Source organism: Ambystoma mexicanum, chromosome 9 (assembly GCF_040938575.1).
Source record: "Ambystoma mexicanum isolate Mex_15411 chromosome 9, UKY_AmexF1_1, whole genome shotgun sequence".
In the NCBI taxonomy this organism is placed as follows: Eukaryota; Metazoa; Chordata; class Amphibia; order Caudata; family Ambystomatidae; genus Ambystoma; species Ambystoma mexicanum.
Window position 1 is genome coordinate 1147757110 of NC_090931.1, and position 25540 is coordinate 1147782649.

Consider the following 25540-nt stretch of genomic DNA (forward strand, 5'->3'; position numbering starts at 1 on the left):
GTGTCGAGGAACTCAGTGATTCTGTTGATTTATGAATAGTGAGGTAAAAGAGAGACAGTACAAAAGTTGACATGAAAGTTAGGATCTAAGCCAGGTTTCTTAAGGAGAGGGACAACAGTGGCTGACTTGTAGAATGACTGAAAAGTGTCACTGTTAAGAGAGGTAATGAAGAGGGAAGTAAGATATAGAGCAACACTGAGATCTATGTGCTTCACTATGTACATAGGTAGAGGGTCGATGGGGCATATAAAGGGGTATCAATGAGAAGAATGGCACAAACCTCATCCAGGTTAGTGGGGGCAAAGGAATACATTGTCACAGGAGAGAAAGGTAGAGGTGGTGCAGAAAAGTGATTAGATGGGAAGGATAGAAGGTCATTTGTGAGGGTATTTTGAATGTTGAACATTTTAAATGTGAAGTAGAAATCAAGATAATTATCGGAAAGAGTAGAGGAGATGCAGGAGGGCTTTGGAGGTGAGATATTTGAGCTGAGGGATTTTTTAAGGTGTCTATTTTAAGAACATTGAGACAAAATGAGAAAGAGATAGAAGTCACATTTGGAAGAGTCGAAAGCAGAGGAGTAGGTTTGAAGAACAGTCAGTCAGAGATCTGAGTAGTGTCTAGTTCTTTGCAACATTTTGTTTTAAGGGTGCTGATGGAAAAGGGTAATCCAAGGACTTGGAGGAGAGAGCGAGGAGTGAATGCAGTCAGAGGTAAGTGAGAGGAGAAGGGAGCATTTAGAGTAGCACCTCAGCCAGTGAGTTTCAGTCTGATTGTCTAAGGCAGAGGCAAGCTCTGCTCCCTAACCATCTCCAGTGCACATTTGCTGTGACCTGCTGCTGGAGCAAGACCTGCCTCCTTACACTGGTATCTTGAGCAAGATATGCCTCTCCCCACTGGTAACAGGGACCTCACTATGCTGAAGGACCTCTGTAGGTGTATGCCTGAGAACAGAGAACCTGGATTGGGACTCACAGCAACCTGAGAGTAAAGATAGCCAGGAACCCTGTTTTTTATGTCAAACCACTGCAAAGCTGTGTTTGAAGCTGTTCAGCCTCTTTCAAACCAACAGGACCATCTGAAGCTGTATATGGCACTCGACCCATCTTAATGCCACTGTTAGGCACTCTGTAACCAGTTTGCCCCTTCTCCAGAAGAGCGTGTCATTACCTCAGCTGGAATAATAAGATCTTAATTGCACTCAACACTTTCAAACTGCCTTTAACAGGCAGTATCTTCATTGCAATCACCATTAACAGTCCGCCTGACACTGTGGGAACTAGGGAACTGTGAACTTTGAACACAGACCCATAGCTTCCCAACTCAAACTGCACATCCATTCATCAACATCTTCACTGTTGAACCGACTTTAAAACTGAGCCTGGTGGACTTAACGATCTGCACTTTGCTTAACGCTGCTTCAAGCCACCTTTCCACCATCAGCATCTTCATTGCCAATGTTTTCATTTTTATTTATTTTTGAATTTGTAAAGCGCAGTACAGCCCTTGGGCATCGAGGCGCTGTTGCAAGTAAATTACTTAGTTACAGTTTCATGGCGGTTCGCTCATAGGTTACAGAGAGCAGAAACTTAATTACCAATCAAACTTACACTGGTGGCCTCTTTAAACCAGGACCATGAAACTCTACATCGGACCACCTGCCTAGAATCAGTGGTGGGAATATGTCTAGAATTACCTATTGTTTATCACAGCAACGAAGAGAGTAATCCACATGTGATAACAAGAGGTAATTCTGGAAGGAATCCCACCACTGATTTCCTTTGACTGAGACGACTATAAAGAACATGACAAAGCTTGTGCTCCTACCCGTCATTCAAGGTCAAGGTTCAGACACTGCTGTGTTCACGATAGCACAGATAGCACAGCATGTGAACAGACAAAAGAAGAGAGTTCAGGCATTCTAACCCCAGGTTTTTTTCTTCCAAAAACGGAATTAAAAAAACAGACCTCCTCAATAGTACACAGGACTGCTTAACAATCTAAGATTCCCACCACACCTGGTCATGGGAAAAGGGCATGCCATTGAAAAAAGAGCATGGCACTATTAAATTATAATAACACACAGTTATGTCTGCGGGTGTAATCTGTGAACAGTATGATGTGGTTACTGCAGTGGTTGGGGATGTAGGATGGAGGGATGTGTTCAGGTTATTGCAGTGGGTGAGGTTGTAGTGGAATTGTGTGTGCGAAGGTTATTGCAGTGGGTAGAGCTGTCGTCTAGAGGGGTGATCAGTGGTAACTATACACATTCATATATGTTTATTAGTTACTAAGAGGTTAAGATAAAAAATAAGGGGCTCGTGGGTATCATGTTACAGTACTAAATGCATATACTGCTATATGTGACTATTACACGTGAGTAGGCAAACTATCCCCACGGTCCTGCATCCACTTGTGAACTTACAGACAACCAATGTATCATATGTCATCACCGACCTTGTCAAGAATGGCATGATGAATATAGAGCAGATCAAAACATAAAAACTACTGAATGGGTATTGGAAGTGTGGTTAGAGCAAAACGGAAACCCTTATAAATTCCACTAGCTGTTACTGACATAACATGTGCTGTTCTAGCATACTTTAAAAGTCAATGGCCCTCATTACGACCCTGGCGGATTTTTTCCGCCATCGGCGGACTTTTCCGCCATGGCGCAAAGTCCCTTTACGCCATGGCGGATGGCGGACTTACCGCCCCATTCCGAGGTCGTCGGGGCGGTAAGTCCCCATTGACCCATTTACCCTTCCCCATTCCCATTTCGGCCCCATAGGGCTCAATGGGAGTGGGGAAGGTGTTAATTACGCCACCGTACACTACGGTGGCGTAATTAACACCGAGGTCCCATAGCGCCATGGATTTTTACGCCCGCAAAAAGCGGGCGGAAAAATGACCATGGCGCTATGGGAACTCGTAGTTGGCGGTAAGGGGTCGGCGCAGCTAACGCTGGCGCAAACCCCTTAGCGCCAGGGTCCTAATGAGGGCCAATGTTTGTTGAAATGATAGCTGTTGTTGTAGTGATTGCACTTTGCCACTTGAACAGCAGAGGGCAACCTAACGCTGATAAATTGCATCAGCTGAGAACGGAAACATACATAAGCGTTTTCTATATATAGATGGGTCTGTCTAGGTTCACCTTTATGGGTTTTTCCTCAGGTTTCTAAATATGAGGTTTTATTGAGTTTGGCCTCATTTCTATTAAAGGACAGGAGAAAAGAAACTCAGGACATTTGTTGACATTTAAAGAGCAAGGGGAAGTGCTTATTAATGAAGGACATTGAGGCTAGGCCTAATGTAGGTCAGAGTATTTTCTAATGGATAATAGTGCATAGGTAGATTTAAGACATTAGGTTGGCAATGTATTTGGGAATTGGAGCTAGGAGGGGCGTGTGAATTGAGACTTAATTTTCTGTACAGATCATGTGCATTTTACAGACATAAAATGAGACCAGAGTGGTAAGAATAAGTTGTGCATCTACGATCCCTATGAGAAGGCCAAAGCAGTGAGAACCCTGAATGCATTTAATACGTGGAGAAGGTCAAAACAGCGAGATATCTTTGTGCATTTTGTATGTGGAGAAAAAGGACAAAAATATTGTGAATCGTATATGCATTTATTCAAGGGAATTTGTGAATTAAATTAACATATATAAATTAACTGCAGGACAAAAATGCAATAGAGGATGGGGTTGGGGGTCAGGGGTTGTGCATGTTGAATGTTTTTAACTGCAACAATAGTAGCTGCTTGTATTTAGAAACTCAGATATTGTATGTGTCTCTTACCAAGCCCCGCCAGTCAGTTAGGAGCCACATATATTTTACTATGCAAAGAACAGGGATATCTGTCCTCAAATAAACTGGTCCATTGGAAAGACATGTGCATGCAACCTCTTGGAGCATTCATCTGGTGCTAGAGGATGATGTTCAAATGGAGAAGGAAGAAGTTGAGCTAATACTAACCAAGAAGAAAGAGGAAGCAGACATGACATCACCTCAGCAACAGAGTATTCCACAGATGATGAACAAGAGGAGCATTCTGAAAATTACCCACCTCTGAATACCTTGGAAACCTATGACAATGAAGAACTGCTAAAGAATATGCTCTCTCCCCTGACCCAAGATCGAGATACGGACACGTCTCCTTTGATGATATCATTCATTTATTAATTTTACTTTATTTGATCATTCATCACATCTGTTATGTCAAGGATCCCTATTTTATACATTAATAACAAATAGTTTTCATAAACACTAAAAAAATAATAATAAAGAATCCATAAAAAGCTTCAGTTGGCTACCAAGAGTTTACTGCGAGACCAGGGACGATATTTAAACATAGCAAAGTATTATTGGACCTCATTACGAGGCTGGCTGCCACAGAATGAACGGTGCTGGTAAGGTACCACCATCGTTCTTTGCGGGCCACCACATTACGAGTTTGCTCACAGGGTGGCAGAATGCACGCCTGAGCCAGACCAGACGTGCATACCGCCACTCGCGAGTAGACCAGGATGCTAACAAGGGACCCATCATTAACGGGTCCGTTGTTAGCATCCTCCCCATTCACATTAACCCCTATGGGGGCTCAAATGGGAATGGGGATGTACCGGGTCCGGGTCCCGAGAATGGGAATTACCGGGCCCGCAAAACTCGGAATGGCCCGGTAATTCCCTTTTTTCGTGACCTGGACCCGGTAAGGTACCGGCACCGTTCATTCCGGGCCACCACATTATGAGATTGCTTGCGGGTGGCGGAATGCACGTCTGGGCCAGACCTGACGTGCATCCCGCCACTCGCAAGCAGACCAGGATGCTAACAAGGGACCCATCATTAACGGGTCCGTTGTTAGCATCCTCCCCATTCACATTGAGCCCTATGGGGGCTTGAATGCGGATGTACCGGGTCTGGGTCCCGAGAATGGGAATTACCGGGCTTGCAAAAGTCGGAATGGCCCGGTAATTCCCTTTTTTCGGCACCCAGACACGAGTTTGGAGGCAGCCATGCTGCTAAGAACGGCATGGCTACCTCCAAACTCGTAATGAAGCCCATTAACAACATCAGTCAATTAGCATAGTGTTAAAGCTTTTGTTGCACTACTAACACAAGCTTTCTTAAACAGTGGCAGCAGGTACAGTCTTCTCACACCAATATAGCTCTCACAAACCAGCAAGACGTGGAAAATTGACTCTGGACCACACGTCGGACAGATTTCAGAATTGTCTATTTCCAGTTACAGGTAAAAGTTGCAACCTTAAGCATGCCAATCCTGAATTCCAAATATAAAGTACATGCATAGGCCGAGGGTATTAAGTCCAAATATTTGTCAGCTCCTTGTTCAGTTTCTAAGGACAAGTAATCCAGCCCTGTTGTCAGCTGTACGCACAAACTTATGAGATGTTTCTGCATTGCCTGTCTGACAATTTAGCCTCTTTTTTTGAACAGCCATTCAAATTCTGCAAATTATGCCACATATCACCTAAGCCCACTGCATTTAACTGCTGCCTTACATGATGTTCATTGAAGTGGGTTTCCATCAGGGTGGTTAAGTAAGTTAGTATATAGGCCTCCCAGTACTTCCCAAGCTCCAGAGTCACCCAGAGTCTTAACCAGTAAAAGACCTGTTATCAGGCAATCTGGGAAAAAATTGGTCTAGACCAAACTCCATTAGTAGAGGTACATTAGGAAAACGTCTTGGCAGTCTAAGTAATTTTAAAGAATGTATTCTCCACAACTCCCAATTTCAAACAATGAATGTGTCCCCATAATTCGTCTCCATAGAGTGTGGCTGAGATGGTCTGAATCTTAGAAATGTTAATAGCAGGCAGTGCTTTAAGTGGGCCGGGGCCTACCGGGGCCGGGCCCCGGCAGTCTCCAAAAAGTGGGGCTGAGCCGGGGCCCTGCCGGGGCCCCGTCCCACCGCCCGCAACATTGGCAGGATGCATTATCCCATCGCGGCCGCAGCCGCGACGGGATAATGCATGCGCCTGCCATGAAGTCAGGCCATCTGACAGAAGTGGCAGCCAGCCACAGCGATGCTGTGACTGGCTGCCACTTCTGTCAGTCATAGTAACTGCATCTGGTGACCCCTCGCGCGAGAGGTCACCAGAGGCGGTTACTGTCCCTTTGTTTCCCCAGGTCGCCGAGGCGTCTTTAACCCTCGGCGAACCTGGGGATTCCTCGACATATTTCGAGGTTTATAAAAGATGGCTTTGAAAGTACACATTTCAAGCCATCTTTTATAAAGCTTTGCGGACGGACAATTTTGTCCGTAGTCAAAGCTTTATAAAAGATGGCTTGAATTGTGTACTTTCAAAGCAATCTTTTATAAACCCGAAAACATGGCCTGAAAACTAGGCAAACCGTAAGGTACGCACACAAATATATATACATGTTATATATCTGTGTGCGTACCTTACTATGGTTTGTGTACTTTACAGGCCATCTTTTCTAAACATAGAAATATGTAACATATGTAACATATTTCTATGTTTAGAAAAGATGGCCTGCAAAGTACACATACCATAGTAAGGTACGCACACATATATATAACATGTATATATATTTGTGTGCAGACCTTACGATTTGCGTGCTTTTTAGGCCACGCCCCTCCCAGAAGCCACGCCCCCAAATGAGGGCCCCCTCTCGATTTCTTAACCCACTTAAAGCCCTGATAGCAGGGGATACTGCTCTTTCTCCATGGTCCACAAAACATGTTCTTAAAGCACCACTGTTTCTTCTAAAATGATCTGTGATTTTTCAAATTGAGCTGCCAATGTCACTGTTTCAGTAAAACTTACTCCAAGATAATCGTAGTAGTTTACTTCTTCCAGTTTGATCCTGTCAACCTTTGTGGAACATAGACGGGGATTCGTTTTCTGTTGTATAAACACCAGCGTTTTGGTTTTATTCTTATTAAGGGTTAAGGCGAGTTGAGAACATTTGGTGACAAACATAGCAGGCAGCACCTGATCCCCATTGCTGACGTAGCCAACAGTACTGCTTCATCAGCAAACAATAATGCTGGGAAGACGTCAGCACAGAGCTTCCATGGATCAAGCCATCCTCCTGGACATTCTGACACCAAGTCCAAGATGACTTCCTTGATGTATAGGTAGAACATGAGCAGGAGAAGGACACAGCCTGCTTCATGCACCTGTCCAAACCAAATTGGTTAGTAGCTTCTACTACCAAACCCCACCTACCAGTGCTGTGGTGCTCATGTAAAGTTGGGTGATCACTGGTACCAGTTGGGTAGGCACACCCCTCGTTTCAACAATGTTTGCCATAACTGGGCACTTGGTACACTATCAAAAGTGGTCTGTAAGTCCACAATGACTGCCTATAGCCACATTTCCTTCAGTACAGTGTATTTCAGTAGGACAGTAGACAAACGAAAATATTGGTCTACAGTACTTAATTCTTTCTGAAAACCAGCCTGAACATGTGAAATAAGGTTGTTAGAGGTCACCCAAACCTAGAACTGCTGTAATACTACCTTTGCAAAGTGGTTTCCAATCGCATTGAGTAGTGAAATAGGCCTTTAGTTTCCAGATTCTTCTCTCCCACCATTTTTGTATAAGGCACTATTTCAGCACTATTCCAGGAATCAGGGACCTTATTGCGTTTAACCACTGCTTGAAACATGATATCACAGTTAGCAATGGAGGCCAAGAGACAGAAGAAGAGGGGTGTGGCATTTGCAAACCCAAGCAGCATCAGACACTCTGTTCCCCAATGTACAGCCTTTTACAAAAAAGGGCATGTAAAACACATGCTAAGTGTATGTTGCAGTTAGTCACATAAACAACACTGGATCCTCATTGTACACCATGCACACAGCATCCACTGCTAAGGTCGCCAAGCAGATCCCAAGAAGGGGAATCACTAAGGGTCCATTTCAGTCTTCTCAAAGTATCAGCAGTGGGGAGGTACTTCACACTATACATGTAAAATGGCCATCTTGCCACCTTGCATGCATGAAGGTTGCCTTGCAAGGAAAGTTTGGTACCAATGTAGGCACTACTTCTCTGTTGCACCACATGAGATGACATCATTTGCATGCTTATCAAAAGGGAAGGGGGACAGGCCAGGCTCCCACCCCTCAACTGCAGTCAATGCGCACATTTGCACCACCATCCTGCACAACTACAATAGGCCCTTAATTTGTAAGATTATAGAACAAACTCATCAGATGATGTATATTTGTGGGTGAGCAAGCTAGTGTTACATGCATGTAGTGGCATTCTGAAAGCTGTTGGAGATTTTGAATCTGACAGTGTGTGTCAGTAGTATATTGCAACATAATGAAATCATCATCATTTTTATTTTCTTTATTCTCAATTTATATTATGGTACCAACCAGTGGAGCTACTTCCAAGTCTGAGTACCATGCTCACCAACTAGATGTTTTGCCTCAACTCATTGTGTTCTACCAACCAGCCAGCCAGAAAACATCTACATATTTTTGCATTCTTGACAACGTTTTCAGTTCTGTTAACAACAACATTGGAGTCAGTTGCGATTCTGCCACATTCTATTTGCCTTAAGCAACCAGCGTACTGAATCTCAATGTCCAAGTACAAAGTTTACAAACTGAAGGTTATCGCTAAATGTATTAGACCCTACCTCGGTGGTTGGCCCACAATTCAGATAATGGCAATGCCACCCTTGTTAAGGGACCCTTGCTTCTCTTGGGCCCTTAACCCGGGCACCGGGATGTTACAGACAGGGTCGGCACACTGCCTTGGGTATCGGTCAAGTAGAGCCCACGGAAGGCTCTACCACCAAGTTAATGCTATTGAAAAACACCAAATTGCAAAATATTCACAAAAGCGCATTCAGACTATGAACAATCCTCAGATTTCAGAGCAACGGTTTTGGCACAAGGAATGAAGTTCCTGCAACAAAAAAATCAAATCAAAATATGCAGTAAAATGCAGCTATTCGGCATCACCTTTGGTAATTTCTCCCAACCCTAGTAATGTGCCAGTCTAGTACTTGTCTGTGTTCTTTAAAAAGGGATGTGATAAGGTCAATCAGCGTAGAACATTTCACCATTTCAATTTGCATAACAAAAAGTCCTTCATCTACTAATTCTTTAAATATGCATGAAAGTATACCATTAACCATCACTTGCTGTACACTAGCACAAGTTTCTAGGTGGGAAAAGGAGTGAAGAGATGTGTGTGTGCCCTTGTAATTATTGATGCTTTTGTGTTTTCGAGCAAGGGCATATCGGGCGCCTCTGCAGCCCATATGGTGCGGTGGGTCCCGCACATGTCCAGGCAGGGTACCCCTCAGACTAAAAAAGAAAAAAATACGTTTTTACAGATTCAAAAACTGAAAAAAAATAGTTTATGTTTATTCTTTTTGACGTCACTCTGCCATCCGTTTCGGGCCATTAATGGAAAAAGATTCTTTATGAAGTCAGAGTGATTTCAAAAAGAAGTAATGGGGCTCCCCTCGTCCCATGACACAAGGTCTCCTGATCCTCTACAGATGATGGAAACAAGCATTCCTGGCTGATTGTTCCCTGGACCAAGGGATTAAAGGTAAGAAATGCATCTTCTTTAAATGTGTCTGTGTGCATGTAAGTGTGTGATTGTATATGTATATAATGTAATGTGCAATAATGAGTGAGTGCATGATGCAGCCTGGATATGCCTGTGTGAGTTTATGTTGAAAGGGTGCACACTGAAATGTATGGGTGGCTGGGTGTGCGTGTGTGAGTGTATGGGGAAAAGATGCACATTTAAATGCATGGGTGGCTTCCTGGGTGTGTCTTTATGGTGAAAGGGTGCACACTTTAGTGTATGGGTGGCTGCCTGGAGGTGCCTGTGTGATGAAAAGGTACACATTTAAATGTATGGGTGGCTGGGTGTGCATCTGTATGTGTGGATGTGAATGGAGTGTGTGCTTGTGTGCAGGGGCTCAACAAAACCTACATTTTGGGGGGGTCTAAGTCTTCAAATGTTGGGAGAGGTGCTAACTTCACGGGCGGTGGGAAGGACAAACTTATTTGTGTGGGGGCATCTAACTTCTTTATGCGTTCTACTGAGACTATTCTAGTGCAGCTACAATGTTACAACCAGTTAACTCTCTCCTTATGGGCTGCTGTGAGAATGAGCGTTCTCCTGTCCCCTTCCTACCCATCCAATCACTCCCCTGGCATGCAAGTACTAAACCCACATCACAATGTCAACTGCCTTAAAACTAACAGTGACATGCTTTAAGTTAATTGCTGGGCCTTTGTTTATGGAGAAACACAGGTGCCGTTTAACATCTGTGACCTGTTCTGTCCTGCAATGACTTTGTAGGTCAGTCAGGTCAAGTCAACATAGCCCAACATATCAGAGGTTTGGGGAGATGACTGAAGCCCAGTCAGGTCAATGGTGCTGTTCGACTGCTTGTGTTTCATGCCAAGATTACTTATTGGTAATCTTCATTACTTGTTTCCCCATCCTTCCTCGTCCCAGTGCTTGTGTACGAGGCACTTTGCCTCATACACAAGTATTGGGATGAGGTACTGGGACAGGGAGATAATGCCTGGCTTAGTTACCTGTATTCTATATTACTCCTAGCCCCACTCTTCCTCGTCCTAGTACTTATCTATGAGGATGTGCCTCTGTTAGGCAAGAATGGATGCAGTAACCCTGTGGAAGGCTACACAATACTTGTCCTCTTGGTATTAGGTAACCCACCTTTTGGTATAGGCCTGTACTACACACATTGGTAGTGTGAGTGAGCAGCCAGGCGTATCTCAAGAGGCGTGCATGTGAGCTGTAGAGCTGTAGCAATGCAATCCACAAATACAGGTAGCCAACTAGCACTTACACTCAATTATTTAAAATAATTATTTATTTATTTAACAGTTGTTTTTAAATAAGCATTTTTTTTAAAAGGGCAATATAGGTAATAATCAAATATAATTTAAAATGCTTTTCCAGAATCAACACAAAGCTAGTAGATACTCTTTAGAGATGCTTTTTACACACTTCCAACACCCTGAGGTGACTTCACTAACTAGGACAGTAATGGCATTTATATATCAGTAGTACACTTTGTAGATTCTGAGGTTGGTAGAAAGGAAAGGTTAAGGGAAGGAGAAGTGGTAAACAGATTCCCAGAGCATGTAAGCATTTAAATCTTCCAATGAAGTCTAGATAAAAACCTTTGCCAGCAATAATAGTTGTCACTTTCAGGACAGCCAGTCTGCCAATCAGGACTGGGTCATTCAGACATTGCTAAAGACAAAGGACAGGGGTGTTTCAGGAACCTCCCTCACTTCCTGCCCTTCTAGACACACTGGAGCCAGGGGCCGGTTTCAGTACTGAAGCCCTCCAAAGGCAAAATTAACAAAGGACTCAAACCTGGCGTGGCGCGCAGAGTAACGCCAAAGAAATACCTCACAGACAGAAAATTGTGAAAAAAGAAGACTGGAGACATTTTGACAAAATGCTCACCCATGGGTGCAATACTGCAGATGAGGATTCAGTCTGTGGTAGAAAAGCACAATGGTAGGAATATCAAACCACTGCCACCAGTCATTTAAAGTAGTGAGAGTAACATAAAACATGTTACATGAGTAAGTAGGATAAGGGGCTACTAGGTAACCCCCCAGCATTCCACATAAAATGGGATGTGCTGGACCTAAAAAGAGAAAAGGTAAGTAAAGTCAATTTCACTTTATTATTCTTGGGAACAGTAGTTCACACAAGAAAAGGTATTTAAACCTTATGGGAAATCTAAAGGATTTCTCTGTGGCACTGCACTGAAGGTGCTGTGTCTCACCATACAAAAAGTAGATGCCTATGGAGTTTGCCAGATTCCAAAAACAAAGTAAACATATAATCCAAATCAGGTCAAAACACATGAGAGAGTGAGAAAAAGGGCTCATTCACTCCAGGGTTAAAATTAAAAAGTCCTAGAGTCCAGAAAAGGAGCTGGGGTCTCTAAGGTTGAAGGGAATTAGCACAGAAATTAGAATTCTCCCTAACAGCCTCATATGTCAGCACTGGGAAAAGGAAGAGGGACGTGGGGGTAATTCTGGGCTGATGTGCTAATTTTGGGGGTTGGGGCAGGAGGTTGGAGGGAGAGGGGATGTGCGTTTGGCCGGGGATTGTGTGACACATCGTAATGGATATCCATCTCCAGGCTAAGCAGGCATAATATGTGGTATTAGTGTCTAGAGAGGCATGTTGGTCATTGCCAGTATAGTCATTTCTTAGTTTGGCTTGACTCTTTTTAACTGGGCATTTCTGATAAAGCTGTCCTGCTAAGTGTAATTACCTGGTTAGACTGGCATTTGGGTCTTGCCAGTCAAGCCGTTTCTTACTGTGGATTTTTTTTTTTTTTCTGGGCATCTTTGATACGTGTTATTGCTTTGACTGGCATTTGTGTTCAACCAGTCTAGGTATGTATGTCTAAATGTGGCCTGGCATGCTTTACTGTAATATGTTATTACATGTACAGACTGGTCTATAATGCGCAGCCAGTTGGACATGTTTTCATTGTGCATTGGCCTTTTTAATAGCAAAGCATTACATGAATTAAAATATTAATATTCCTGTGCACTGTTGGTGACTTGCATGTATTGGGTTTTTGGACTGGTGTTACCCTACAAAACAATTACAAACGCCTTGGCTTTTTTGACAATTTGTCTCAGAAAGTGTGCTGTATAATACATTAAAACACATATATATTATGTGTTTGTATGATGGTAAAATGAATAAACTAGTATTAAAAAAACACATATATATGTGTGCGGCATACCCCTGAAGCAGCACGTTTGTGCGTATTGCGGAAGGGTAGTAATCCAGGCCGACCCAGAGTGTGTCGAGACCCGTGATTTGCTGCTTATCTGCGGGCCCCTCAGCATGGCTCACAGGGGGACCCCAAATGTTGTGCTGCACCACTCTTTGTGAGGGGCACTACATGCTGTGTAGAATGGCTGAACAAGGCGGAAGTCCAGGAAAAGGATGCTTCTGAGAGTTTCCGACTGCAGGTGGAATGCGGGGAGTATTCATGCTCAGCCTGGATGCATTTTAGAATGGCGATATAAAGTTAGGGTGTGAAAAGAAATACCACCAACACAATGATTCATTTTAGCCGTCCTCGCATTTGATTGGTAACTGAAACAAGGAGTGGCAATGACTGATGTACTGACGCTCCAAGAAGAAGGGCTTCTGAGCACTGTGCAGATGAGAGAACTAATAGCATGGGTGTTTACAGCAAAATGAGCCGGTTTATTGCTTTGCGTGATGTCAGGGATTCCAATGGCAGTTTGTGTTGTAGTCAAAATAAACAGAAACGGAGTGCCATACATACTCAGACCGTGTAGAATAGTTCTTCTGCTATTTATTTAACAATTGGCCGTAAATGGAGTCAAAGTGCAAGAGGGAAAGGCGAAAAAAGCAGCGCACTAAGGGCTTTTTGAAAGATTGATAAATAACGTGGAATCTCAATTAGGCGGTGGAAGAAATGCAGATATTAAAAATTTGGTCAAGAATCTAATTAGTTTGAGGTAATTAAACAGTCTCACACGGGGTCATTAATCTTTCCCACAGACCTTTGATGTTTTGCACACTGTCTCCTAGTCATTAATAAAATTCATAACACTCCTCTTTGTGGTGTTTTATCATCGTGGTTTTCTCTGTAAGAGCATAGAGCAAGTGTCACTGCATCACAAGGGCCTTGCTTCAGTTCATTTATTTTCACCATGCTTATTAAGGTTAACTAGTTCTTAAACTCAATGATAACAGAGCATTATATTCAATGCTTGTGACCTTTTAAAATACGGCAATGTTTGGTAGCGCAGGGTATGCAAGCTTTTTACAATAATGCCTGGAATATGCAATGTGCCGTAATACAATGTCGTGTACTATGTTCATGTTGGAGATGTCCACTCGTGTCACCTTGCTTTGTCGTAGGATGCTGGTAGACATACAGGTGCACACACACACACACGCAGGTACATGCACAAACACACTGACTTGTACACACATGCGCATGCTCACAAGTGCATGCGCACATGCATGCACCCACATGAACATGCACCTGCATTATATGCTTGTGCAGCTCGTATGGTATTTGTTGAATCTTTTCCCTGGACTCCTGGTTCCTGAGCAGCAAGAAATAAGCCACCGTGATCGCCTTTCCAGGAAATGGATGTAGAATGCATGCAAAGTGGGAATCGGATTGCTCTGGTTTATTTAGGTGTGAGAGGAAGGAACTGCGAGGTACTAGTGAGCCGTATTTATATGCTAAATGGTCTAATTCTGCGTCCCCTAGACAGTGCAAGACAGCAAACGTTTCCTTTCAGTAGCACAAGTCCATCATTTAAGAACATTATTCATTTAAAGACAAATCCATAAGTGCATGAAATTGCATTTGAGCTGTAAAGCAAGTGCGAGAAATGCATATCCATTCGTTCATAGAGCTTATTATATGAGTTGCGATTTTAATTCAAAATCACTCTTTCCAAATCACGGATAGCCAGTTTGTGCATTATTACAAAAAGAAAACACCAGTCTTCTAATTCTAAAACATTTTGTTCCGCTGGCATCTACTATAAAACGCCATGCAGTTGAGCTTATGGCAGATCACATGCATTGCTTTCCAGAATAATTCACTGATATGTACATTCAAGGAGCTTGCTTGCACATGTTGTATGTGGTGTAATCACAGCTTATTCTACCTTTTGCCATTTATGATTTCAGAAATACCAATGAAATACATGTATGTCAAGTACATTTGTGCATGGCGTAATACTGAATGACATCACTAACCCGAACATTGTCATTAGCACATGGGCTCACCAACTGGTAGCCACTTCTTTTGGGTAATGTCTAACGTGTGAAGAAGAACCCAAACGATGACCAGTGCCAGCAGTCAAGATCCTATAACTCACACATTTCTCTTGCAAGGCACCTGTTAACTAGCTGTACTTATCACATGACCTCCTTCGATGTGTCACAGATCACGGTGTTTCATTACTGCTGTTCGATTGGTAGTTTTCAATCGTTTCTACGGACTGCGGTCGTTTCTATTATCACTTGTCAGGGGAAGGACTGGTGCAGCCTGGCGTGTTTCCTGAATGGTCGTTCACGTGACATGTGATCCACACTTCTGCATCAAATCACACTGCTCTGATGCAATAATCGCAGCCCAGAAGGTGCGTGACACGCGCCTGCCTCTACCGCGTGTCTTCCTGGAAAGAAAAGAGTGATTGCAGTGAGATCCAGAGAGAATGCAATTTCAGGGACACCTTGTACCGGAAGTAACGCAAAGAGGACACATGTGTTCTAGCACCTACATCACATATTTTAATGATGCACCAACAGTGCAGTGTGTTCACAGTGCGCACAATTGAGCTACCAAAACCAACACCATTAACGTGATGGACCATAGCACATTAAATCATCAACGTGCTGTACTTTGGGGCATGTGCTATCAGTTCTCTTAGTTTTTTCTTTGATGACTCAATAGTCACCCGTTTGATGATAGCATAGCAATACAGACGGTATTGCAAAAACGTTGCACCAGGGTGACAATTGTCATTATTCGAAAATTAACGTGGGCAGTGTGTACCCACTGTACTAGTGCAAAAACAAATGTCATTCCATATATATATATTTTTTAAATAGCATTGTGTTTTTCTTACTGAAGTCCTTTGTCCTGCTGCAGAAATTCGTTGAAATAAAATGCCTGCTTACTAGTGCTAGTTGCACTTTCACCCGTGCAATGTTTCTGTGATAATACCAGTGCTCCTTTGTCTTATTTCCCTAGTCCGTGCAATGTTTCTGTGATATTACCGGTGGTCCTTTGTCTTATTTCCCTACTGATAATTGCACTTTCACCCGTGCAAATTGCACTTTCACCCGTGCAATGTTTCTGTGATATTACCGGTGGTCCCTTGTCTTCTTTCCCTAGTGATAATTGCACTTTCACCCGTGCAATGTTTCTGTGATAATACCGGTGGTCCCTTGTCTTCTTTCCCTAGTGATAATTGCACTTTCACCCGTGCAATGTTTCTGTGATAATACCGGTGGTCCTTTGTCTTCTTTCCCTAGTGATAATTGCACTTTCACCCTTGCAATGTTTCTGTGATAATACCGGTGGTCCTTTGTCTTCTTTCCCTAGTGATAATTGCACTTTCACCCGTGCAATGGTTCTGTGATAATACCGGTGGTCCTTTGTCTTCTTTCCCTAGTGATAATTGCACTTTCACCCGTGCAATGTTTCTGTGATAATACCGGTGGTCCTTTGTCTTCTTTCCCTAGTGATAATTGCACTTTCACCCGTGCAATGGTTCTGTGATATTACCGGTGGTCCTTTGTCTTATTTCCCTAGTGATAATTGCACTTTCACCCGTGCAATGTTTCTGTGATAATACCGGTGGTCCTTAGTCTTCTTTCCCTAGTGCTAATTGCACTTTCACCCGTGCAATGTTTCTGTGATAATAACGGTGTTCCTTTGTCTTCTTTCCCTAGTGATAATTGCACCTTCACCCGTGCAATGTTTCTGTGATAATACCGGTGGTCCTTTGTCTTCTTACCCTAGTGATAATTGCACCTTCACCCGTGCAATGTTTCTGTGATATTACAGGTGGTCCCTTGTCTTATTTCCCTAGTGATAATTGCACTTTCACCCGTGCAATGTTTCTGTGATAATACCGGTGGTCCCTTGTCTTCTTTCCCTAGTGATAATTGCACTTTCACCCGTGCAATGTTTCTGTGATAATACCGGTGGTCCTTTGTCTTATTTCCCTAGTGATAATTGCACTTTCACCCTTGCAATGTTTCTGTGATAATACCGGTGGTCCTTTGTCTTCTTTCCCTAGTGATAATTGCACTTTCACCCGTGCAATGGTTCTGTGATAATACCGGTGGTCCTTTGTCTTCTTTCCCTAGTGATAATTGCACTTTCACCCGTGCAATGGTTCTGTGATAATACCGGTGGTCCTTTGTCTTATTTCCCTAGTGATAATTGCACTTTCACCCTTGCAATGTTTCTGTGATAATACCGGTGGTCCTTTGTCTTCTTTCCCTAGTGATAATTGCACTTTCACCCGTGCAATGGTTCTGTGATAATACCGGTGGTCCTTTGTCTTATTTCCCTAGTGATAATTGCACTTTCACCCGTGCAATGGTTCTGTGATATTACCAGTGGTCCTTTGGCTTATTTCCCTAGTGCTAATTACATTTGCACTGGTGCAAGGTTTCTACAATATCGCCCCCTAATGTTTGGGATCAATGCAGAAGTACAGCACATACAATGCATCATATTCTTGTCATGTAATAGGGTGCAATTTAACATTCAGGTGTATGTTCTTAAAATGAGATCTATCTACTCCGCAAACAGACACGGAGCCTGATTTACAAAGGATGTTTTCAGTGGGATTACGCCTTTACAACACGCTTCTGTGAATCGGGACCAATCACGTTGTGTTCTCACACACAATGCGATTGTTAAAGGGTCGGTTGTTTCTAGCAAATACGTTATCTCTAGGGGAGCCTGACAGCGCGTACAAATATAGTCCGATTTCTGTACGATATGCCTTGTTTCTTGGGACTTGTGTCTGTGAGCACGCATTGGGATTACCCTACACTTTGCAAATGTTACAACGGTTAATACATTTCGCACGTCAAAAAGATGATGAAACCTGCACTTTGAGAATTTAAATGTGGAAACATGAAAACGTGTAATGTATGTACTTATGTGTGCCTGCAAATGAATTGACGATGACGTGCAATAGAAATGTGCACAGTTTAAATCATAGGCTAAAGAAGGGATTGCATAGAAACATATGCACGGGGGCGATGCTTGAGAATAGAGACTTATAAACAGTGCACCCTGTTATAAATGCACACAATACACATTACACAGATGACTTGCACCGGGAATGCTGAAGTAGGAACCAGTCTCCCTTTTTCCTTTACCTTAGTGAGACCTTATTAAATTACTCATCTGAACACCATTTAGAACCGTTTTGTGAACAGCAACACTGGTATCTATCTGCATAATACAATGTACATGTTTGGATCATTTGTCGGTCATGCTTTATAACGGCAATAGAAGCACCCGCAAATTGATAAAAAAAAAAGATTTCTTTATAGTGTCATTTTTTCGCTGTTTCAAGCTTTTAGGCAAGGATTTTTTTTTTTTTTTTTTTTTTGTAGAGGAGCTCATATTATTCCACATACAATTAAAATGTGCGTTGCATCTGAAAATACCCCAACAGGTCACCACTAAAACATATTGAGATGGCATTGCATGTAATGATTCTACGCATGCCATCATGTCCTGCTTGAACATATTCTCAGACTCTTGCCATGTTAAACTATTGAAGTTGCAGACACATTTTGTCAACTCAAGAGCAGAATGTGTGAACAATGTTGCCAGAGTGTTGCCAATGTGGATTCATGTCCAGTGCTGTGGCATAATTGCTGTGACAAGGGTAATTTGGCTCATAGAGTTTTCTCATAGAGTTTTCAAGCTATTACCACACTAGGGCCTGATTCACAGAAGCGTGTTATAATCGCCCAATCCCATTGAGAAACACTTTGTGAATCAGGTCCATAGATCCTAGGATTTAAGGGCATTACTCTAATAGTAATAAACATCTGCTTCTTCTCCTCAGATTGAGGGCCATATGTGCTATTGACTGCCCGAATCATGTGGTAGATTAGTGTTGCTCCCACGCGTTACTCATTGATGTCAAGTCTCTACATTGGGGGCCTCACCTTTATCTTCAAACCTTTCCCAGCACCCTCCCACCAGCACCCACAGCCTCACTCATCTTATACAGCAACCACATAGTGCCCTGTCTGTGCCGGGTCATTCTTTTCTTCCATGCCACCTTGGATACTGATAAGGATCTTGCTCTCAAGCCACTGCCCAATTCTCTATTATAATAATTATAATAATTATATTATCTTGGGCCCGAATTGCCTCAGATGAAAGGGCTCCTCACCGCATGTACCCTTTCATCAACTGAAGCTATTATTTTGGGCAAACCATACACTGCCAGCACCCTGAGCAAAATGCTGTGGTGCCAACATAATGAATGGCACATAGAGAAGCTGACAAGGCCAGTAATGGCACTATGAGCTTCCAGAGGCTCCTGTGGCTCCCAGTCCTGCAGACCCGTGCTGAAGGCCCTCTAGCAGTCTTGTCCAACTGTGCAACAACGATACAGTCCATAATAACATCCCATCCAATGTGGGGAGAATGCTTAACGAAGAAAGGTTCCCTTTGTAGGCAGAACCCTTAAACCTTAAACAACCCCCGCTGTGGAGCTTGGCAGTGGCCTTTACAAGCTGCTGCAGGGAAAATAAGCAAAATATATCACCCCTGAGTCAGCAAATCTGTCTGAAACTGACATAGTTTTCATAGGCTGTACTTTCCTCCTGCTTCCCTTTACTGAATTTGTAACTAGAAGGCAGTGGCCACCACTGCAGGGATAGGCCTAGGACGATGACGCCAACCAAGGCTGCTGTCCATCCATCAGGAAACTGAAAGTCACATTCAGAGGGCTATCTCAAATAGCAGGAGGAAACATTGCAACTTTCTACTGCATAATTATTTTCAAAATGTGCTAGATTGTAGAAGTTACATATTTTAACAGTTATATGTGAACATGTCCCCAGGAAAATGTAGCCATGTGAAAATGTTATCAGCCAGTAATCCAAAGTGTGAACATGTTGACAATGACAAGGTTACCAAAAGAGCTATTTTTAAATACACAAATGTCCAAGCTGTAAGCCTAAATATAACCCAAACCCCTAACAAAACCTCGGCAATCACCCTCACTCCATTCCTGAACCCTCCTCGAACTCTATTTAAGACCCTTTCCCTACCCTGAATTATGACACAAAACGAACCCTGCAGTGTGCTAAAGAATTTTTTTCAAGTTACTCTATCCAAAATAAATAGAAAATGAGCAGTGAATCTATCTTCAACCCCATTAACCGCTCGCCACGAAGTACCTAGCCCTTGCCCTAATCCAAACCCTTGCTTTAATACTAACCTTAGCCTTACCTCAACTGCAACTCTACCACTTACCCTGATGCTTACTTTACCATAACTACTAGGTTTATCCTAACCACAATCCTATGCCATCATCACCAGCCCTCGCCAAACTCCCTATCCCTTTAACACTTATTTAACCATTAGTCTACCCTAATGAATAACCAAATTCCAACTGTTTTACTCTAGCCAATATCTTTACCCCAACCCTTATCCTAACCCTAATATGTGCAAGCACACGCCCACTGAACCCTTGTTAACCCTAACAATTATCCTAGCAGCAGTACAATTGTGGCTACTTTTCAGCTGCATTTATTGACTACATTTTGCTTGGCAACTTTTTCACTGAAGAGTTATTTTCACTACGACTTTTCAACAGACTACATTTTAGTTGGCTACATTTTCACCGGGTACCATTTTAACCTGTCAGAATGTACAGACAGTTAGATAAAATTGATATCGAATTGAGCAACATTTCCATATAAATAGTGCACAGGAGCTCTGGGGGGGGGGTGTAGTTTAAGGGCAACATGCTCGCCTTGGAAGCAAGACGTCACAGAGCACCATAGGTTCGAACCCCGGGTCCGTGCTTAGAAACCTCTGGGTATTAAGCATGTTATAAATAACCTATCATATCATATCGCCACTTCAATGTTTGGGCCTCCCCATACAAGTGTAGATTATGCTGTGTTATGTGGCTGGGATTTGTACTGTGCTCTGCTGCCATTTGTATGATCTACAGGCAACCTGGTGGACCTGAAAGAGAGGCTGGTGTCTTAGGTTACTTTTAGGAGGTAGAAAGTGAAGAAGAATTTTGCATACAAATATTATTCTTATAGTGTAGCTCAGAGTAAATGACATATGTGTGACTAGGGATGTCTTCCTCTGCCACCAGTGGCTGAGTGGCTATATGAACACAAAACACATTACTGAAACAAGACTGGAGCCCCGGACACAGCTGACTGGCTATGTAGGCTGGGACCTGGTTGTCTCCTTGTGTACATGTTGAAAGTCTGCAAATTATTTGTCCATAAATGTCTGACTCATCCATCTACCTAATTACCCTGTGACCGATCTAGCAATCCTTTATCCATCCACCCATCCAAATATCCGAAAGACATGCCTACATTAGAAAAACAAAAGCAGAAGAATGACGTCAAACAAGCCACAAAGCTCCAGTCACCATCCCTACCTACATTTCTTTTTTAAATGTAACTATCCTGTATTGTTGCTATACAGGTCAGGGTGTCAGATATGGATGGGATTTGCATTGCGTACTGAGATGCCACTCACACCTTCATGGCATTGGTTACAGAACGACCTACAGTGAGCAATCGCATGACGACATGGGTGGAGTTTCTGAAACGGCTGGAAAACCCAGAGACTCCACACTCTTCCCCGGAGATTCGGGGAAGAGCATAAAAACCCAGTCTCCCGGCAAAACCCAGAGACTAGGCAGGTCCGATACGCACCCACCTATCCATCCATAAATACCCCACCCTGATATTCACGTTTTCACCCATACACCTGGCAATAGCAATATCATCAATGTATTCAGTTATCCAACAACATTTGCTTATCTATCCAGCAATGTGTCCAGTCATCCATCCATCAATACGCCTTTCTGGTAATCAAGCTCTCTGAACCTGTGTCAGTCTGTTGACCATTCTGACTATACATTCACCCGACCATCAATCCCTCCTTCAGCTGCTAGTCAATCCATTGGAGAATCCACCTGCCTAGCCATGCGCACCGACCCAATCATCGTCTATTCATCAATCCACCCATCAATCCACTCATTCATTAATCTCTATCACGTGTGTACTCTTAGGACTTAAGCAGCATGAACATAAAGGAGCACCCTTGCGACAGTAAGAGAGGAAGAACACTGGGCGGGCCTGGCAGTTCCCATCGGACACGACTATGTATGTTTATGTGTTCATGTGCCTCCAGGATTGGTCTGTTGGGGAACTCGTTTCTTCATCTAGCTGTCTTTTTTCCTGGGTGTATGGCCTGTTCATCCATCTGCTAGATTGTCGGTGACCCCAATTCGTCTTCACATTCTGGTTCCCTACTCTTCACTCTTGAGAATTAGAGTGAGAACATTACGCGTAGGAGAGTTGCACTGCCTTCCAGTTTGTCGTGTGTCTATTATTCTGCCCATTCATCTAGTTACCATCACATCTGTCCGCCGGTCCGTATGCTAGTTCGCCTTTCCGTCTGTCCTGTGGCCTGTCTTTTCTTTGGTCTCTCCTTTTCACTGTCTGCACAACTACCTGTTCTTATAACTGTTTGGATCCATCCATCCATCCATCCATCCATCCATCCATCCATCCATCCATCCATCCATCCATCCATCCATCCATCCATCCATCCATCCATCCATCCATCCATCCATCCATCCATCCATCCATCCATCCATCCATCCATCCATCCATCCATCCATCCATCCATCCATCCATCCATCCATCCATCCATCCATCCATCCATCCATCCATCCATCCATCCATCCATCCATCCATTTCTCTTTCCCTGCATTTGTTTCTTTTTGTCCGTTAGTCTATCAGTTTCGTTCGTCCGCATCGTCCATTAGTACCAAGAAAGTAATCAAAACCTGGTGTCTAATAGTGCATTCGGACTTACCCTTAACGCGGTCTATAAATAACTAGTTCATGTACATTTTTATCCGACCATTTTTTTTTCTTGTAGCTCTTTAGCTAATTTTACCATCCCACAGTTAGGGCTGTAAAATGGAATAAAGTCCTTTATTGGAACTTCACTAAGAAAAAAAACAGAAAACTACTTTAAAAGCTTAAATCGTCTGAGGTCCAATGCCACCTCAAAATGTCCAAGCTAACTGTAAGGTCATCCCGCAAACAGCTGGGCAGGGGGGATGTATCCAATTCTGGACTCATTATATCATTTCCTGCTCTGCTTCCTGTCAAGTGCTCTTGCCAGAAATTGCCTTTAATGGGCTATTTCCACGGGGTTATGGGAGAATCCAGAGCGGGAGTTCATTGGGAGTTTTGTATTTCCTTCATGAATGCAGTTGAAGAAAGCGGACGAAAGAGGGCAGGAGACGCTACGTTAAACGGCAGGCAGCCGTGAAGTAGAATTCTGCAAGCAGTACAGACACGCTGTATGAAGTGATGCGGTTTTTAGTGAAACTGTTTTCCTTACGCACGCACCTTGATTAACTGGAGTTTGAAATCTATCTGGATGTGGGAAGCACCGAGTGCGGGTTCAGAAAAGCGGCTGCCTCTAGAAAGACCCGTGCACTGACTGTCTGTGTAGGGCCGTGTTTCCTACTAGAATGTGCCTTTTAACTGGACGTGTTAAGAACATCAAAAAGACATGGGGCCGATGCATGCAATATTTGCACTGCTGCCCACACAAACCCTGTTTCATGGAACTGTGCAAAGTGTATTTTTCCAGAGCAACATTGCTTTAATTCATGCTCGTAGCTTTAACTCGTGGATGAACTGTCAAAATGCCTTTGGAATGGAGAAAAACCTTTGCAAAGCCCCATTATGTTTCCTTAACACATAATCCTTCAAGAAGTGATGATGAGATCCGGTGTACATGGGAATGCTGGGTGCCTTCCGATCGTTAGGTCTCAAGCACCTGTCTCTGAACATAACAAGTCCCACCAAAAGTCGTGCGGTGGTTGCCATATGTTAACTAGTGCAAACATTTCTTTTACAAGTCAAATGAGGTGTCGTTCTCAGGTTTTCTGCGGAAATCACTCCTATTTTGTGAACCCAATGAACTGTAAACATGTTCTGCAGTCAGATATTCTCTGTGCAATTAGGGGACGATTGCACTGATTTCCGTACAATCGCATAATCGATTATGACGAGGCATACATGCTAATCTAGGGCAGCAGAAAAGCACACACTCTCAATTGGGGTAATTCCCCTGAAAACATGTTTCAGACTGGTGGCTACTCACTGTTTCCATTACCGACGATCTAGTAGCAAGACACGATGATCATGTTTCTAAGAATGGACAAAACAATACGGTAAGATTGTGTAAATAAATCAACCTCAGAACAAACACTTTGGCGGAAACGTACCATTACTGCGGGTTGCAGGGGTGTCCTCTGCTTCCGTTAAGTGGAGACCCGGGGACAAGAAAGTTTTAAGAAAAAAAAATTGAAAGAGAAAAAAGGACCCTGCGATGCCAGCGCCGACCCATGTAAGATGTAAGTAGTTGGGAACTGATGCCACAGGGATCGCGGGAGGTCGGCGGCACACTTCTGTGTGTGTCACTTTTAAGGTAAGTGGCTGGGGGCGGGATATGGGGATGTGGACCACTGCACCATGCCGTAATGGTCCAGGGACATCATTTAGGAGTTGCCAGAGGTCGCAACTGCGATCACTGAGGTCTCCCTTGTGACCTCTGTGGTCTCCCTTGCAAGCTCTAAAAAAAGAAAAATAAGAACAGGAGTGCCACAAGTCTAACACTTTCAGCACTGACCCTAAATAAGAAAGAATAGGAATACCAAATAATGTGTCTTTCTGGAATTCTATACAATTATTGCTAGACTCATTAAAGGTTTATTTCAGGCACACTTCAGGGGGTGAGTCACTAATTTAGTCTATTCTTAAACGCCTCAACTCAGCCTTTCATCCTTCAGAGGGCAATAAATGAGTACCAACACAGGTTGGGTGATATTGGGTGTATATTTTTTCTATATAAAGCGCTTAAGCGTAAGTGCTATATAATAACACATCATTATCATTTGGTCATGGACGTCCGCTTGCATTCACAGTAATTTGGTGATATGGGCCTATACACACTGATCTTAACGATACATATGGCGATCCAATTCTTGTATGAAATGTACATCACATTATCGTGATATTGTAACCGTATTTTTTTCGTAGTGTACAATGCTATGTGATGCCACTTCCTGTTTTGTCAATGGGTGGAAGGTTGTGTTCCATCACTTTCTGTGATATCACTTTGGGGTGGGGTCAAATGACATAACTTCCTGTGATGTTATCAGGGGCCAAGGGTCGTGTGATGTCACTTCCGCTACCCCTGGAATTTTGGTGAAATTACGTCCCTGTAATGGTCGTTGACATTTATGCTGCACAGTAAAAAGGGAACCTTCAGCCAACTCCACAATTATAAGTGTTCATTAAAACTGGCAGGTGACAGGATAAACTGCTTTTAATACAGTTAATACAGTGTATACAATAATATTCTCTAACATGAGCAAACAATAGAATAGTATATAGTGTTTCAAATGTTCCAACTCATTTTGAGCATCGGATATAATATGTCTTTTTTCTGATTTAAGTGACACATTAGAAGAAGGGACGTACATTTGGGGTTGGAGAGACAGCAGGGAGGTGAATAGCTCTACTTCTGCTGTGCTGAACAAATGTAAGGGGAGACATCCCTTTCTCAGATCAAAGCACCCTATTTAAGCACGTCTGCATCTTAATCAGTTACAGAGATCTGGGGCCAGATGATTTAAACTTTG